Source organism: Temnothorax americanus, unplaced genomic scaffold (genome assembly GCF_048541705.1).
Source record: "Temnothorax americanus isolate GAGA-0224 unplaced genomic scaffold, ASM4854170v1 Scaffold60, whole genome shotgun sequence".
Taxonomy (NCBI): domain Eukaryota; kingdom Metazoa; phylum Arthropoda; class Insecta; order Hymenoptera; family Formicidae; genus Temnothorax; species Temnothorax americanus.
The window spans coordinates 760603-777365 of NW_027509752.1; the positions used below are offsets into that span (position 1 = coordinate 760603).

At 32.5% G+C, this 16763-nt stretch overlaps 1 protein-coding gene across 2 annotated transcripts in view; it reads left to right on the forward strand.

Annotated features, from left to right (window-relative positions):
- The window catches only part of Tj (Maf family bZIP transcription factor traffic jam), a 167660-nt gene that overhangs the window by 50509 nt on the left and 100388 nt on the right, over nt 1–16763 (forward strand). The window lies entirely within an intron of this gene.

Sequence of the window (16763 nt, forward strand, 5' to 3'; positions counted from 1 at the left end):
CAACTTTTAAATTTCTTGATACGAAGAATAGCAGAAAGTACAAATAATGTGTACGAAGAAAGTGCAAAAAAATTTTCATTTCTACGTAATAGCTACACAATAATAATAAAAGTATAGAAACAAAAATATATAAAATATTATGTCTATGTGTTTAAACGTATCCAGATAAAATACCTTTATTTCGCCAGATTTAGCAAATTCCATGTTATGATAATATATACGATGCATAGTATCGATCAGAGGATCCACTATTTTTTCTGCGTACAAGAACCGAATTTACGATCCGCATAACCCAACCTCTTTTCGAAGTTCTTAGGGTTCCAACGCAAACTGCCCTCGCCGTTAACGCGCATCCCACAAAGTTGCACGTGATTAGCATGACAACTGCCCTGGAGAGTCAGTCCGATAGTTTGTTACTTCGCTCTCCCGGCGCTATATGTAGGGTAAACGCCAGAGCAGTCCGAGTCCGAGGGTGGTCGGGCTGTCAGGCAGTATTTTTTATCTAGTCACGGTCAACTGGCTGATCGGCTCGTCCGCCCATTATTAGCGCAGCACACAACGATGCGCGGGGAGGACCGTCGTACACGCTGTCGCTCCATTGTGAGGAGTGTGTTTGGATACATGTGCGAGAGTCTTTCCCTACGGTCCATCTACGTAAGGTCGGTAGCTTATGGGCCACCTAGCCTTGGAGCAATAGCTCGCTCCCGAAGGGTGGACAGCACCATCGCGCCCCTTCTCTTTCCCGGAGGTCTTATCTTTTTAGTATTATTGCGCGATCGCCATAGCGGCCAACCCCCGGGGGCTGATGGGCCGATGGATGGATGAAGAGAGAAAGAGAAAGAGGAGGGGGGAAGAGGGACAAAAGAACCGAAAGACACTGCGAGAAGACTAGCGATCTGCGAACCGTCGTTGTTTCGATCGCTACGGAAATCTCTTATTAGCATATAAAGACGCGTTGTGAGTTTCGCTGTGTTGTTCGCAATTGGACTATTGGATCTACCATAGAGTTTTCATATTTTCTGTACAAATTTCTTGTTTACACTCAGGATGCGTACTTGCACATACATGCAGAAATTAAATCTAAATTATTTAACTTTATTAACTCTTATAAATGCCACACCTCTCAAGAATCTCGTAAATGACACATGGGGTCTAAAAGACCCCAGTATGAAAAATGTTTCCTTACTCATTGATTTTTTGATATTTAGTTATGAAAATTATTTTCAATGTTGTTCAAGGCTTAGAAAAGAGAATAAAATGCTTATATTGTTAAAATTTCAATTTCAACATAGTATAAAAAATTAAGTAAGCTGAGTACTGCTAAGTGTACAACCGGGTAGTAGGTCAATCACTCAACTATCATCAATGGAAGCATGAGCTCCATTTTTGGGTGAAACATTTGAAAATATATCATTGTAAAGGGTCTGGGGTCCGCTCGACTCCAGGTGGCATTTAAGGGTTATTATAATATAATTATTGTGTAAATAAAAATATACAAGAGATGTTTAAAAAATTTAAATTTGAAGAGCACGTAATGATCGATAACTTGAGTAAAAGATCTTAATCAATACTCAATATTTGTATTTCGGTTAAGGAATATCTGAGGAAGGATTGAAATTAATGTTTGACTATATTTACTGCAAGTATAAACACAGTCACGGCCGAATTTGTGCTTATCAACTGGTACTAGCCCATATGTTCTTGCTTAGATTTTAACTAATTTTATTTTAACTAATTCTGGAAAAATTAATTTTGCTGTTTTTATCTTCAGACAGAAACAATTTTCAGTGTTAATGCGGGTAATTTTCTTGCTTTTAATTACTAAGTTCTTATTTATTACATTTTATTCTTATAAAATTTATAAAAATATTTTCTTATTCTTATCATTAAATAAAAAATTTAAAAGTATCTTTTATATGTATCTTTAATATTTTCATACATTTGTTTTATTGTTTCATATATTTATTTTATGTAATAGATGCGTTTTTAAAAGTTCCTGACTTTATATTATTTGACAGACATATTTTATTTACTTACGCGCTTTATTCTTTACGACACTTACATTTACATATACACAACGGATTGGAACATCTTTTTAACCAATAGTAGATTTTTTTTATGTATTTTGCGGCCAATATTTTTCCTTTTAGGTGTTGTTTTTCTGCGCGCGTGCGTACCTATATATAAAAAAAGAGGCAAGAGAGAAGAGAGCGAAAAGAAGGGGGAGTTATGATAAAAATACATATAACTTGTTTTACACGCTTTTTCGCTTAATATTTTATTTATTAATATCTATACATATACATATAATGTAGTAATTGCAAGTGTTCATTAGATTCAGAGATGAAAATCTTTTTTGAGTATATATTTTACAAATAAAATAAATAAAGAAAATTTGGTTATTGTCTGTTTTATTATTTTTTCTCTGTGACCTGATTATTTTTACAATCACTCTAAATAAATCTGTTAAATATACGTCCTTTTTATCTTTATGATACTGAAACAAGATTACCGCGCGTTTTATTTAAAAAATTCAAAGTAACCTCGATATAAATGGCGATAAATTACTTTTCTTTTGTAGCATTAAACTTTACGTAAAAATGACGAACAAAAGTCTTTTTTTTATTAGATTTTTTTATATCTCTTCTACAATTACTTCAAACGACACTTAAATCTTAAAGACAACTTATATATTTGTTCAAAAATAAAAATATTATAGTTTTAAACAAGATATGAGTATAAAGAGATTTCTTTGCAAAATTGATTTCTTAAAATTGTAAATAATTTATAAACGCAAATAGATAAAAAATTCTTTGTAAGTAATATATTTTCTTAAACAAAATTGTAGTGTAATTTAATTACTAAGATATTTAATATAAAAATTAGAAAGATCAAAAAAATGAATTTTATTCAATTTGCTTTTTTATTGAGAAGAAACCGCGATTGTAAATTTAATCAAAAAATTTGCAGATTATATTTACATTTATAATTTTATTTTTTGTAAAATAATTGTAATGAAAACTGGTGCGCGATTATGATTATAATAAAAACAATTATAACATTAAAGTTTAGATCTTTACATTGCGATATAATTAATAATGGCGCGCGCGATTTGAATGCGTTTTAGAATTTATCTGCTTATTTATAGAGCAACGAATAAATTCAAGTAAGTGTAGATTTAATAGAAAACCGAAGCCTCATAATGTATGATGAGGGGTGAAAGAAATGGAGCCAATCGCCGTTGATCCCCTTCCATTCGTCTGCGTTGTAGAATCGAAGTCTGCCGTGTGGCCCTGTTACTGCATATGTATACTATTGGAACACTACACTATCGGTTATTGGATTTTATTGTGCCAATAGTCGATGTCAAAGTTTATGTTGGAGACGTTGTTAATTGGATTATAATTAGTTAGTTGATTACGACAGTAAAGCATAAAACAAATTAAAACTAATTTATTTCATTTTTATCTGTATTATTGTTTATCTTTATCATTGTTTATCATTATTTTATATATTAATTGCTCTGCCATAAAAAAGAACATAGAAAACTATCAAATTTTTTTATCGTAAACAATATTTTGAAATTGTACGTGATTTAAAAAATATTTTCTCGTTTTAGTACAAAATTGATGAATAATGAAAATGTAAGATTATGGCAACAAAAAATGTTAAAAATACGTAATAGCATTGTTGTATATAAATATTATTTATTTATTATTATTACTCAAAAATTAGATACTATATACATAATTATAATGAAGTAACAAGTAACAATATCACACGTACATAACTTTAAGGATTGTTTTATAATGATGTATGATTATAGTTAATAAAAAAATTAAAAATGGTAAAATTAGATCAAACATTTTGAAAACGCCTATATTCAACAGATATTAAGAATACGCAGGCAATAATTTAATTGATATAATATCTCGTATAATTTGGGGAAAAGAACGAGGGTAGTGGAAGTCGATTAAAACTGGCATCGTGTATCAATCGAGTTTTTTGATTTATTGCGGTGGAGTGATAGCGAGACTAGTGAATTGTTTAAAATAGGCTCTAAAGGGCGTTTAAACGATCCCCGAACGAGCGGCGCGTTACTTCTTTTTTAGAGAAGGGAGATAGGGTCCGTAAAGTGAATCGAATTTTCAGCGCAATCTTGGAGCATTTCCGAGGGTCGCGAGAGAAGCGACACGCGTGACCATAATTTCACGCATGTGTACGCGCACGTACATCGTAATCGGATCATATATTACCAACTTCATAACGAATTTTGTAAATGAATTCTTAAAATCCACTTATTATCGTATAAATTTTTCATATATTCCATTTATTGCAATATTGCATATATGCAGTTGCGCTCTGTTGCAGTGAAATTGTTGTAAAACTGTAGTAGCGTCTAAATATCTATATCTTTCAATGATTAAAATAATGTCACAATTTGTTATAGGTAGTAATGTTTGTTGTATGTATATAGAAGATTTTGGCTTCTTTTAGTTTGTTAGAAATATTTATTTCAAAATTTTTATTTAAAATAAAAACAAGCAAATAAATAACACACGTACACATTCCTAACAGCAAATGTATATTTTGAGAATGTTCAGAGGATATCGTAAAGTATAAAATATTATAAGGATGTTCTCAGTATATTAAGTACATCCTTATATGTTCTATCAAGAGACACGGTAGTGTCTCGCGCCAAGTACACGCGGAGCGAGACCGACCGTGACTCTTTTACGCGACGCGACGGGTTGCGAGTACCCGAGATGTTGAGATCTCGATAACGAGTGAACGGATCAAGTTCTAAGTAGGCTTGATCGATAGCTTGGGGTCCAATTAGGGGGGGGTTTCTCTCATAATATTCCGCTACGTGCCTTACGAGCGGAGATATTGCGACGCAAAGTCCAAATGTGAAAATTTATTTTTAGATACTCCTCCTCCTCCTCCAAACGCCGCGATCTATCAGAGAAACGTCACTTTCACTTTTTCGACGCTGGCGGCGCAGGTATCGCCAGTTTCGATATCGCGCGCGTATTTCGAAATTAGGTCGATAGACTTATCGGTCAGGAGGAAGATTTCTATATTTAGGTAAATTAGGTATATATATAATAAATATTGAGTCAACGGAAAAAAAGGTTCTCTATGCTTGGCAGAAAATGCCGCTAGGGAATTTTTAAGTCGATTCTTATGAATCAAGCTTGAATTTGATGTCTATGTATCCCAGGTTGCCGATGACGAGGTCCAGATAGTGCGCTTTATAGTTTTCGGTGTCCAGGTGTAATAATACGTTGAATTCGATGTCTACGTGTCCCAGGTTGCCGATGACGAGGTCCACATAGTGCGCTCCGTAGTTTTCGGTGTCTACGTGTATTAATACCTTGAATTCGATGTCCACGTGTCCCAGGTTGCCGATGACGAGGTCCACATAGTGCGCTCCGTAGTTTTTGGTGTCTACGTGTATTAATATCTTAAATTCGATGTCCACGTGTCCCAGGTTGCCGATGACGGGATCCAGATAATGCGCTTCATAGATTTCGGTGTCCAGGTGTAATAATACGTTGAATTCGATGTCTACGTGTCCCAGGTTGCCGATGACGAGGTCCACATAGTGCGCTCCGTAGTTTTTGGTTTCGACGTGTATTAATATCTTGAATTCGATGTCCACGTGTCCCAGGTTGCCGATGACGGGATCCAGATAATGCGCTTCATAGTTTTCGGTGTCCAGGTATAATCGTACGTTGAATGCGATGTCTAGGTGTCCCAGGTTGCAGATGACAAGGTCCACATAGTGCGCTCCGTAGTTTTCGGTGTCTACGTGTATTAATACCTTGAATTCGATGTTCACGTGTCCCAGGTTGCCGATGACGGGATCCAGATAGTGCGCTTCATAGTTTTCGGTGTCCAGGTGTAATCGTACGTTGAATGCGATGTCTAGATGTCCCAGGTTGCCGATGACAAGGTCCACATAGTGCGCTCCGTAGTTTTCGGTGTCTACGTGTATTAATACCTTGAATTCGATGTTCACGTGTCCCAGGTTGCCGATGACGAGGTCCACATAGTGCGCTTCGTAGTTTTCGGTGTCCAGGTGTAATAATACGTTGAATGCGATGTCTACGTGTCCCAGGTTGCCGATGACGAGGTCCACATAGTGCGCTCCGTAGTTTTTGGTGTCTACGTGTATTAATACTTTCAATTCGATGTCCACGTGTCCCAGGTTGCCGATGACGAGGTCCACATAGTGCGCTTCGTAGTTTTTGGTGTCTAGGTGTATTAATAATTTTAAATCTGAATGGGTGCATTCAGCCGATACTCCGCTAGCTTAGCAATCGTGAGCAGTTGCTCGTTTTTGCTCGTTTCTTCTCTCTTTAATCCAGTAAGTCAAAAAAGAGGAAACGAGCGAAAACGAGCGACTGCTCACGATTGCTAGGCTAGCAAAGTATCGGCTGAACGCACCCAATGTAGGACACGTAGATATCGAATTCGAGGTATTAATACATGTAGACACCGAAAACTACGAAGCGCACTATGTGGACCTCGTCATCGGCAACTTGGAACACGTGGCCATCAAATTCAAGGTATTAATACACCTGGACACCAAAAACTATAGAGCGCGCTATGTGGACTTCGTCATCGGCAACCTGGGACACCTAAACATTGAATTCAAGCTTGATTATAAAAATCGACTTAAAATTTCCCTAGCGGCAGAATTAAAATTATGTCATGACATAATAAAAATCGCTGAATTAAAATTATGTCTAGACATAATAACAATTGGACAAAAATTATGTTTAGACATAATAAAAATTGGATGAATTAAAATTATGTCTGACGTAAAAATAATTATCAAAAATATCGATACCTGGAAGATATCGGTACATATACAGTTGCGAACAACATTCAGTAAGACACGCAAATAAAAATAAATAAAGAATTTTACAGTTAACGACTTATTAACATTAATCATGCTTTATTGCGATTATGTTTTATGTTGAAATTGAAAAATATATACAAGGTGTACAACTAAAAGGGTTACAGATTATTATTTTTAAAAAACTGAGCAAAATATTAAATTGTTGTTTTCTTTAGAAATAATAGTCCGTAACACTTTTAGCTTCATACCTTGTATTATATACGGTTTATGAGATTATAAGATATATTGTTTATAAGATTAAGATGCGTAACACTACAAAAAGGCGTGATATCCGTACAAAATTACCTTTTTTAAAAAAAAGTAAAATGAGCGCCAAGTACACGCATAATAGTGTATATGTATTATGTTGTTACCCTGTTATGTTGTTACCTCGAAAAAAACAAAGTGGTAGTATTATACCTCCAAATAGCTTTATCCTGTACATACTGTTTATACAATGCGTAATATACTACAAAAAAGCGTGATATCCGCACAAAATTACCTTTTTTAAAAAAAGGTAAAAAAAGGCGCCAAGTACACGTATAGTAGTGTATATGTTGTTACCAAAAAAAAAAAGTGGTAGTATTATACCTCGAAAAAACCTAAGTAACAAGTGGTAGATCTTTATATCTCGAAAAATCTCGAAAAAATCTAAGCAGTAGTATCTTTATTTCTGAAAAATTATAACCCAAGTGATACACGTCACAAAATTATGTTACCTTATCAAAAAGAAGAGTCGCGCTTCAAGTGATCTATTACAATTACAAAAAAGAAATGATATCTCTTTAAGTTAGAGCGCCAATTACAGAGAGAACATGCCTCAAAAAATAATTGTTGCACTACATTGAAAAATCTTTACATTGTGTCAATTAGAAAAGAATGTATAATAACAATTTTATAAGATTAAAAAATTTTATTTAAATTTAACAAGGGAATACAAGATATTTAAATACAAAGTTATTTACATGTGTATTTTTTAATGGCCACAAAGAATTACAGAAGTAACAGTACAAAATGAAAATATTTTATTAAAATACATAAATTTTTTTTGTAAAAAAACTTGGCGCTGCTAGACCTCAAAATTTTAAATAAATAAATAAACTTATTCTATACTTAATTATAAGCCGCATTATCCGCCGTCCGCGTAGTCACGCACACCCATATCACTCACTCCCACATCCACGCTGATAATCATTTAATATTACTCCCATTGTATTCTTCTCTGAATTATTTTTATTTATTGTTGTCCTTATTTATTTAAAAGGTCTAGCAGCGCCAAGTTTTTTTTACAAGAAAAATTTATGTATTTTAATAAAATATTTTCATTTTGTACTGTTACTTCTGTAATTCTTTGTGGCCATTAAAAAATACACATGTAAATAACTTTGTATTTAAATATCTTGTATTCCCTTGTTAAATTTAAATAAAATTTTTTAATCTTATAAAATTGTTATTATACATTCTTTTCTAATTGACACAATGTAAAGATTTTTCAATGTAGTGCAACAATTATTTTTTGAGGCATGTTCTCTCTGTAATTGGCGCTCTAACTTAAAGAGATATCATTTCTTTTTTGTAATTGTAATAGATCACTTGAAGCGCGACTCTTCTTTTTGATAAGGTAACATAATTTTGTGACGTGTATCACTTGGGTTATAATTTTTCGGAAATAAAGATACTACTGCTTAGATTTTTTCGAGATTTTTCGAGATATAAAGATCTACCACTTGTTACTTAGGTTTTTTCGAGTCTATAGATATACAGAATATTATTGCTGTTAGGGACATAAATACACGTGGCATAATAAATGTGGTATACCACTGTAAAGAGTGAACCTTTAACTACAAAATTTATATAGGAAATTTTTGTCTACGTCGCTTTGTTTAATCGGTATAGAGCAAAAACGACAACAATGGAAAAATTGAAATCTTAAAAATGCCGGGGTATAACCGTCACCCCCCAGGGCAAATCAATCACACTGCATTTTTAATACATATACGTACATCTAATCCTGAAAAATGATAGGATACATTTTAATAATTGTTTTTTTTTAAATATAAAAATTTATTAAAAATTTTTATGCAAAACATTATTAAAAAATAATTGTTTTACCTATTTCATAAAACAATTTAGGCACGTAAATACAGATCCTGACAAGCGCACCCATGTGTTGTGTGCCCTACGCTCGCACGCAATGCACTGTTTCTCATATGCTCGGTTTATTGTCAACTTCTCTGAGCACACGCAGCACGTATTATCCAAGTCTTCGTCAGAATCCGACTTACTGACGGATTAGCCCCAAACACAAGTTTCAGGTTTGATCGTCCACGAAATATTAGACATCAACGATAATGAAAAAACTACATTGGATTCGTGTTCAGCATGCATTACTCTTTATAATCCCGTACCTCGAGATTTGGAGAGCAAATATTATTGCAGATATTACAAAATTTTCACCCGCAGAAAATTTTACTTTTACCTTCCAAAAACACGTTTGCTCTCGTAAAAATCATAACACGGCAGGTAACCTGCCGAAACTCTGTTGGTCACATGGGTACCATAAGCAGCGTTTACAATGTTAATAGCGAGTTTGCACAATATACAGGTTTCGAGATATTTGATTTGACAGTTTTACCCCGTAGACGTTTTAGTCCCGGTCTTCCCTACTGGTGCCAGGCCTAAACGTAAAATTTGAGGTTATATGCTTGCCGTCATTTACTGTGTGTTTAATTAATAAATGTTAAATATTTTCCATATTATACGCCAATAGCATCATTATGTAAATACTTGTGAATTTGCCAGTTTAATGGCAACGGTTTCTGATGGCGGCATTGAATGCCAGTCAGTTGGCGTTACTAATCATTACATGTGTAAACGCTGCTTAACGCGCACAATTTTCTGTTTTAGTTCTCAAATAATTTTAAAATATTTTTATTGTGACTTAAAATTATTTGTTAGTTACATTAGTCAAGCATTTTGAAAATAACAAAAAATTAATAAAAATATCAATATTAAAAAATAAAATTGGTAGGGGAGACTGGGGCTAACTCGACATCGGGGCAAACTTGACACTAGATTTTTTGCTAATTTAAATCTATCGTAGAAACTTGCCTTTCCTACTGTAAATGTGTCTTTATGTGCCAGTATTATCAACGGGATTTGATGACATTTTGCGTTATATTATGGTGTAATTTTTAGCGTGTCATAAGCGTTTTTGATGGTGAAAAGTAATTTTTCTGATCTCTTGAAAATTTCTACTCTTTCATCGAGCTTTACTGTTATACGAACTTTACATCGAACTTATATGTAAGTGATTTTGATGGGAAATTTGATCCTCTACCCTAGTAGCACATGATAGAGTATATACGTTTTATATATAAATTTATATATAAAACGTATATATATATATATATATATATATATATATATATATACGTTTTTTATATAAAACGTATATACTCTATCATGTGCTACTAGGGATACAAATCCGATAATAGTTTTTGCATATTTTCAAAATTGTCATGTTTTTGGAGTGACAAAAGTGAAAAACGACGTCCGGGGCAAAGTCAACACCACGCCGTTTCGTCGGCTCCCAGTAACAAATGATGCTTGTCATGTAGCCGTATGGCTCATGACAAATGTATGCACACGTCCGATCGCGAGTTTACCTGCATTAATTGTTTTTCAGACATGAGTTTAGATGAAGATAATTGAAAGTTTAACAATTTTTGTTCTCATTATTTCAAATGATTGTTCTAGCTACTTTATTCCGAATTTTTGTATTTTTTAAATACACAATAAACAATGTGTGTGTGTGTGTATTTTTATTTTCAGACAGTAAAAAATAAGTTCCAGATCAAATTGTGTCGATCAGACAAAGTGTCGAGTTTGCCCCGGCGGGGTGTCGAGTTTGCCTCGGCATTTTTCAATTCAAAAATTTGTCTTTGCGACACTTTTCTTTTCCTGGCGGCAAAACAAAGCGACGTACAGCTAAACTTTTTTAATCAATTTTGTACCTGAAGGAACACTCTTTAAATATATACCATTGAAAATTTGCCTAAAAATTTTAATTAAATATTAAAAATTGCCTTTGAAAAAAATAGTGTCGAATTAGCCTCGGTCTCCCCTACTAATAAAATTAAAAAAAAAAAATAAATAATATAAATAAATAATAATAAAGAGTAAATTATTATTAGTCATTGTAAATTAACAAAGATTATTTTATTACGTTTAAATTCAATGGATTGCAATTAATTATAAGTAATTAATTGAATGAAGATGTAATAAAGTTCCTGTAGAATTTAGTATGCAAATTATTTTTTACACATAATACTTTATAGTTCGTTAATTAATATGACTATCTTATCTTGAAATTATTTATTCCTATCAATAATCAAGTATAAAGGGTTAAATTAATGGAGTTTTGGGAATGTAAAAAATGAAAAATATACTCATATTGGTATACAATGAATGTAAGGAGAGCTTGTATAGAAAAAGATGATAGGTGATCTCTTTGATACATCTTGAAAAAGCAAGAAACAAAGGAATACTATAGCTACTTTTTAACAAGGCTAATATACTTGTCATAGGTCGAACGACACCATCCGATGTCACGTTCTGACTTCTGACGTGTTATTAATGTCGAGCTTTGCGACGCTCAATGCAATTATTAAACGTCACATTGATGCGTCGCGATACATGTTATGTTATGCGACGAGAGAAAGCGTTAGAACCATTAATACAGAAACCGCTCATTACAGATGGATACGAGGGAATATGAAATTGGAGTAGCTTATCCATGAATGTCAAGGTGAACATCTCCTTTTTCTTTATTGTGCTTCATTAAAGATGAATAGATTTTATTAGTGGTTACATCACAAGGTTGAGTTATTACAGATTATTATTTAGTCCGCCACATATATCTCATTAGAGTCATCTTGGTATTAATTACAAAATTTTGTTTGAAAAATTAGAAACTTTTACATATGCGAAACGATACCTGAGATGTTGCTAAAGCTATTGTCATTTGCAAATAAATGTGTAGAATTGAAGAAATCAAATAATTTTGAATATTAGAAAACCGGAATTAATTTTAATTAGCACATAATATAAGAACTAATGACAGGTGTGTTAAACAAATATTACATTTTTATAAAAAGCGTACAGAAATGGTGAAATAGAAGAAAACTTTTTAGATAAAATTTAGATAAATTAAAAAAAAATTTAAGAATATAGAAATATAAATTATTTTAAATTTAAAATAATCTAAAAATATATTGACGTTTTGTATATATATATATATATATATATATAGGTATAAGATGATACTAAATATGTGAAATATTTTTTTCAGGAGCTTTCTATGCCTAAAAAAATATTCTGCTTGCAATAAAAAGTGTTTTTTGAAACTTTTTAACTCTACGATTTATAAAATATGTTTTTGAGATTTTGTAATATTATTTTTCTTTTGTACATATGTTATCTTGTGCATTTTGTGGATACTTAAATTTTATATATATATTTTTTAAATAAATTTTTGAGTTTACTGTATGATTCAAATTTTGTCTTTGTTGTTAATTTATGCACAACATTTTATGCAGTGCAAAAATTGTTGTATGAACGATTTATTAATGATTATTGTTATTATTATTTGCAAAATTGCGGAAACGCTGTATGTGGAACCCGAGTCAATGTAGGAACTCGCCAATATCTAGGGTACATAAATGTTTTACATGCAATAAGGCGTTCGTCCAGGCTGGACGAAACTGCCCGCAGTCCGATTTTATTACTCGACCGCAAAGAGGTTCGCGCGACAGAAGGAAAAATAACAGGACAGAAGCTGGAGATGTTGAGAAAATTTTCATGTAAATGTATGGAAAATACTTCCATATTGTATTTAGATTTATAGTCCGTTTGTTCGTTTGATTAATTTTTATAACATATATAAATTATTACAGATAAAAATGCTAAAATTAATTAATAGAATAAAAACTGTGTATTAAAAAGAGCAAGAGAAGAAATATTGCGTAGAGATTAAAAAACAAACATATTTAAAAATAATTGTGACTACTTTAGCGACTTTTTTTTATTAATTGTGTTTTTGTACCAATAACATATGCCAAAGCATTTTTTAAATTTATAAATTACACTCATTACACAATTGTGTGTGTGTAATAATAAATATTATATATATATAATATATATATATATATATATATATATATATATATTTAATATGTATAACAATGTAATATATCTAAATCAACTTTTACTTTGTCAGTAAATAATTAATAATAAAAATTTTTTATTCGACTTAAAAATGGTCATCTTTATTAATTATAATTATCACAACATTTTGACCATTGCAATTGGTTTTGGTCCTTCTCAATCAATGTAATTTTTGATGCTAATAAGTATCAACCTTTTTAAAATGACTGTAAAGCACCTTACTACAATCCGTGACGGGTCGGGTCTTGACCAATTCGACTACTAAGGCATGTGGTAACATTTATTTAAATATTTGTTTTTTATAAATATTAACACAAACACAATCATGTTTTTTATTTTAAATATAATATGTACAAAGGTCAAAATACGAAAGTAATGCCTCCTAATTTTTTTCTTTCGAATCTGGCGCCATAAAAAATTTTGCGTTTCACTGAATTGGGTTCTCAAGTAAAATTTTTTTATTAAGCGGTATCCATAATTAATGTAGAGAATCTAAGCCAATTTTTAGTACTTTTTGAATTAAAAAAAAAACCCAAATTTGAGAAAGTTATAGCTTTCTAAAGTTTCTTTGATGACGGCAACTTCAAAAGATTTCGCAACAACATTATGACGTCACGCACATTTTCGTGTACTATATTTTCTTCAATTTTGAAAATATTGCAAAAATTCAAAAAGTTTACAAAGAAAGTATGCCATGATCTATCAAAATATACTGTTAGGTAAAAGTCGGTTGAAGACCGAATTGTTATGATCAGTGGCGTTATGATCAGTTACGTAACTGTGTCACACGAACAATTTTGGCATGCGTACCAAATAAGAGCAATGATTGAATTTGTTTACCGTGGAAGAAATAAGTTCCAATAGCTGCGTTCAGCGGAGAAAACAGGTCAATGAGCACGTAATGATTCTGTATTACGATTGGTTTTTACACATGGATCCAAGGAAGAAATAAGGCAAAGACTAGTTATTTTAAAAAATTACTGATTGCACTGAGTTGTTTTTTCTGCTGAACGCAGCCATTGAAATCCGTTTGCTTCTCAGAAATATTCATAATAACACTATTTCTAAAATGTGAATGGATTTCAACAGGACTCACTTCTTCCATGGCAAGAAATTCAACCACCAGTATACCACCACTCTTATCTGTTATGCATATCTGAAACACACAGTTCAAACTGCTTGTGTGACACACTTACGTAAATGATCACAACATCACTAGTGCAACTAGAGACTTCAAGTAACAACTCAGTGAAACGCAAAATTTTCTATGGTGCCAGATTCAAAAGAAAAAAATTGGGAGGCGTTACTTTTGTTATACCGACCCTCGTATGTTAACGAGTATGAGCGCGCGCGCGCCAATGTGTGTGTGTGTGTGTGTGTGTGTGTGTGTGTGTGTGTGTGTGTGTGTGTGTTAGATTTGAAAATTAAATATTTTTTTATTGTTATCAAATGTACTTCTATGTATATAACACATAATTTTTATTTAAGTTTTCTCTGAATCTCTAGTGTATACGATGTTAGTCTATTACATTTTCAGCGTTTCACATAAATACAGTCATGTAAGAATTTATATTTACGCACTTTATATATGCGGAAATTTTTTCGATTTTGCGTTGCGGATATAACTTGTAGAATGTGAATGTCGTAAATAGATAGGCGAGCACATGTATAAATACATATGTGCGCTCCACGGTATGTAGCACATACGATTTATGGCGGTCAGTTTATTGAAATGGGCAGCCCTTGCCTTCATCCCCTGCCTTCACGACTCTCGCCGAAACCGTTTCTTGGCCTTCGCGCATATGTAGAGACTTATAAGAGAAATACATATAACTTCTCTGCATTCAGTGACACGTTCTGCAGACTACCAGATCAGCCGAACTTCGAACGCTGTTGTCTCCTGCGCGCTAAATCTTTAATATTCTATTTAATATCCGTTACGCCTCTTCCCTTCTAGCATCCGGCCGCGCGATCCATTGCTCGCGCGAATATATAAATCAAACTGGAGATATTAGTCGTTTTTTGCCAGTGCGGCGGCCCTGACGTTCGATCGCGACCTCCATAATTGTTTTTCCGGATTATAAATTTCGCTTTTTGTCCCTCACGGCGGCGAAGCCGGTTTCTTCGCATGAGAGGTGAACGCTTTTATTCAGTCAAACCTATTCAGTTTTCGAAAGCGTTCTTGCACTTTTAAACTTTCTCTGTAATCAATACCTTAAATTTAGATAATTTTAACCAGAAAACTTATTTTATTTTAATTAATGACAAAAGTTAACATATATATAAATTTTGCAGCATATCTATATAAATAATTTATGTTGTCTTTAATTTTTATAATTAAAATATTTAAAATGAAGAACCTCATTTTAAATATTTGCTTTATTTACAAATATAAAATCTTTTAAAAATAATATAAGATTATTTTAAATATAATAAAAAAGAAAATGTGTATATATTAATCTATCAAAAAAAAAAAAAAATTTAATAAGAGCGTTTTATGTAAATTCAAATTTGATTACAATTTCGGGCCTAAATATATTGATATGTTTATGAAAATATCGTAATTTATAAATAAGGATAGACAGGCTAAAATATACAAAGCGGTAAGTAAAATTATTTGTATATGACAATATAGTATTCATAACGTAATAAACAACAAAATGTTTAATCCTCTTTTATTTTATTTAACGTTATTCTACTTTGAAGTAAAATTAAGATACAAATTCTGTTAAATTTGAATTAAAAGACATATTGCAATAATTAATATTAAAATGACGTGGTCATTTAGTTGCAAATGTAAAAACGAGGAAAATAAAACGCCATAACCCTGTCCATATTATAGTCGCGTCAGATCAATAAAACTCACATTGTGGAGTGCGATTTCGAAAATGCTCTGTAATCGTCTATCATTGCATAACAGACGCCCCGAATTTATATTAGAGCGAAAGAGTAGATAATATTTATAGGGTATTCTCTCTCCCCCCCTCTCTCCCTTCGTTTTCTTCTCGCCCCTTCACTGCTTCTTAACGGGGAGACAGTATCCATGATACGGTACCGTTTAAACGAGAGTTCAGGGGTTAAGAGGAGATTTTGGGGTCGCGTTAATTAATACCGCCGCTGTGGGGGTTCTCCCCCTCCTCCTACACACGCGGAATACTGAGACGCTAACTATAACTTAAGCTGCCATTAATTCACATCAATGTCTTCCTACCGCACCCGAGGGCTGGTGACTTGCATCCTTGTTGCTGAAACCAAGATAAGTGAATGGATACTCTCTCTCTCTTTCTCTCTCTCTCTCTCTCTCTCTCTCTCTCTCTCTCTCTCTCCTTCCCTCTCTCTTTTTTTCTCTCTCATTCTTTTAAAGAAGCACACTGTAATTTTTTACGTTTTTTTTCTACGGTGCTTCGAATATGAATCAATTACGAAGAAAAATAAGAGGTACAGTGAGTATCACAGATCTATCGAATACTTATTATTTATAAATTTTTTGAAATCGTTTTTTTCTTGACAGGGATATCTAGAATATAATAATTTTTCAGTTACAGACTCCTATTGTCATTTAGCAGAAATTTTTTTTGTAAGACTATTATATTATACAAGATTCAACAAAGATTATCATAATAAA